Source organism: Nicotiana tabacum, chromosome 21 (genome assembly GCF_000715075.1).
Source record: "Nicotiana tabacum cultivar K326 chromosome 21, ASM71507v2, whole genome shotgun sequence".
NCBI lineage: Eukaryota > Viridiplantae > Streptophyta > Magnoliopsida > Solanales > Solanaceae > Nicotiana > Nicotiana tabacum.
Window position 1 is genome coordinate 2,435,388 of NC_134100.1, and position 3,552 is coordinate 2,438,939.

Genomic DNA, 3,552 nt, shown 5'->3' on the forward strand with positions numbered 1-3,552 from the left:
ATTGATGAACGAAATCTTGCTTTTGATTCTTTGAAATTTGAACGAAATTGCTTCTGATGAAGCTTTTTGTGAAACGAAATCTTGCTTCAGCTTCAAACGTTTTTTGAAGAGAAATGATATATCACGAATATTATCCACGTTCTTATCTTAACTAGTAAGACTTATAATCAAGCCTTACTTGGTTGGGTTTTTAATGAACCCTTACATGGCCACATGGCATAATGACTAATGAATCATTTTTTTGTCATGGTGGCTTTTTGCCATATTTTAGATGGGTATATTTTACAAATTTTTATCCATTTATTAGTTAATTGGGTAATGTCTTATTACCCGGTAATTAATCAATTACCCGCATAATTTAAAAATTGTCTCAAATTACTTAAAATTCTATTTATTTTTAATATACTTTATACATCATACTACCGTGGTCATATAGTACCTTGCATGGTGCTAGTCAATAATTATCGGATATATCGCTCAACTCATATTTTATATCAAATTGGCCACTTTCAACGAAACTCGTTTTCTTTAATCCCTTTATCCTTCATGACACTTCTTCGCTTGTTATAAATAGAGTAAATGTTTTAATGTCAAGATAATCTCATCCCTAAGTCTACGTCAATTAATTGAAGAAGAAACTTTTGGTAGGGTAACATCCTTCCCCCTTTATGAAAATGCGAGATGTAACATCCTTCCCCCTTTAGAAACATTTGTCCTCGAATGTTCAACTCCCCGTGATCTATATAACTTTGGTAGGGTCGCCTTTGTAACAACACTACTACTAACTCTCCCTATAGAAGCTTAATAATCCTACGCCATACAGGACCACAATTATCAATAATGACAATGGCCTCACACGACCAACGACAATAACAATAAAAGAATTTGTACACGTACCTTATGGTTATAATGTCTCGGTTGGACCCTTTTCTCGAAGAGGAAATACGTAGGGATATCTAGAGCTCATGTATTCCTCGGCCTCCCAAGTCATTTCTTCCACATTGTTGTTCCTCCAAAGTACTTTCCATAGGCTACCTCTTTATTTCGTAGCTTGCAGATTTGTCGGTCTATGATGGAAACCTGAATTTCCTCATATGACAAGTCCTCTGTAATCTGTACATTATCTGTGGGCACCACTCGGGTAGGATTTCCAATATGCTTTCGTAACATAGATACGTGAAAAAATGGATGGACATACTCCAACTCCAAGGGAAATTCTAACTCATAAGCTACTTGGACCACTCTCCGAATGATCCTATAAGGCCTAATATACTGTGGGCTAAGTTTGCCTTTCTTGCCAAATCTCATCACACCCTTCATAGGTGACACCTTTAAGAATACCCAGTCATCAACCCCAAACTCTAAATGTTGTCGCCGTACATCAGAATATGACTTCTGACGACTCTGAGCTGTCAATAGTCGATCCCGGATCAACTTCACTTTTTCTATGGCTCGCTGAATTAGGTCTGACCCATGTAATTCAGATTCTCCAACATCGAACCACCCTATAGGAGACCTACACTTCCGTCCATAATGAGCTTCGTATGGAGCCATCTGAATGCTGGAATGGTAGCTATTATTATATGTAAACTCAATAAGCGGCAGATGATCATCCTAGCTACCTTTGAAGTCTATTACATAAGCTCGTAACATATCCTCCAGTGTCTGAATAGTACGCTCAGCCTGTCTGTCTGTCTGTCTGGGGATGAAATGCTGTATTAAGACTTACTTGGTCCCCAATCCTTTTTGGAAGGACCTCCAAAAGTTAGCTGTAAATTGAGCTCCTTTATCCGAGATAATAGATAATGGGACACCATGCAGTCAGACTATCTCCTTAATATAAAGCCTTACATAATCTTCTGAGGAATATGTAGTTCTAACGGGCAGAAAATGGGCTGACTTTGTAAGCCTATCAACAATCACTCATATTGAATCGAACTTACACTAGGTACGAGGTAAGACTATGATGAAATCCATATTGATTACTTCCTATTTTCAAGTTGGAATCTCCATAGCTTGCAATAACCCACCAGGTTTCTGATGCTCAATCTTAACCTGCTGATAGTTAGGACACTGAGCAACAAACTCCGCTATATCCTTTTTCATTCCATCTCACCAATACACTTCTCTGATATCATGATATATCTTTGTTGCTCCTGGATGGATAGAATAATGAGAATAGTGAGTTTCTCCCATAACCTGCCGCCGCAGCCCTACAACATTAGGTACATATAATCGCCCTTGATATCTAAGGACCCCATCTTCTGTAGTTTTAAATGGTGTTTTCTCCTTCTAAAGGGTGGTATCCCTATAATGAACTAATACAAGATCCTCGTACTGGAGTTCCTTTACTTCAGTTACTAAAGCGAATGTTGCCGTATCCTGAATAGTGATTCTCATATCACCTGAGTCCAGTAACCGAACTCCAAGACTAGCTAGATGGTGAACCTCATGGGATATTTCCCTCTTTTCTAGCTGTAAATATGATAGGCTACCCAAGATTTACGGCTGAGGGCATCAGCTACTACATTCGCCTTCCCCGGATGGTATAAAATATCAACGTCACAGTCTTTAAGTAGATGCAACCATCTGCTTTGATGTAGATTCAATTCCTTTTGCTTGAAGATGTACTAGAGGCTCTTATGATCCATATAGATATCAACATGAATTCCATACAAGTAGTGCCTCCACATCTTTAGTGCATGAATTACCGCGGCTAACTCTAAATCGTGGGTCAGGTAGTTCTTCTCGTGCTTCCTTAGTTGTCTAGAAGAATAAGCCACAACCTTACCATGCTACATCAGCACACAACCCAACCCAACACCTGAAGCATCACAATAGATAACGTAATCATCGGTCCCTTCTTGAAGCGTTGGAATTGGTGCTGACATTAATCTTTCTTTTAATGCCTGGAAACTCCGTTCGCAAGAATCAGTCCATTAAAACTTTGCTCCCTTCTGAGTCAACTTTGTCAAAGGTGCCGAAAAGGAAGAAAATCCATCTACAAATCTCCTGTAATAACCTGCCAAACTGAGGAAGTTACGAATCTCCATCGGTGTTATGGGTCTAGGTCAAGTCTTCACTGCCTCAATCTTTTGTGTATCCACCCAGATGCTTTCACTCGAAATGATATGCCTAAGGAAAGCTACAGAGTTTAACCAGAATTCTTATTTAGAGAATTTTGCATACAACTTCCCTTTTTTTAGAGCTGTGAGCAAAGTACGCAAATGATCTGCATGTTCAGCCTCTGAATGAGAATACACCAATATATCGTCGATAAATACAATTATGAACAGATCTAAAAAGGGATTGAACACACGGTTCATCAAATCCATGAATACCGCTGGGGCATTGGTCAAACCGAATGACATAACCCGAAACTCAAAGTCCCCATATCTAGTCCTGAATGTTGTCTTCGGAATATCTTCATCCTTAACCCTTACATGATGGTACCCGGACCTCAAGTCTATCTTTGAAAAACACTTGGAACCTTGTAACTGATCAAATAAATCATCAATTCTAGGGAGCGGGTACTTACTCTTGACCGTCACC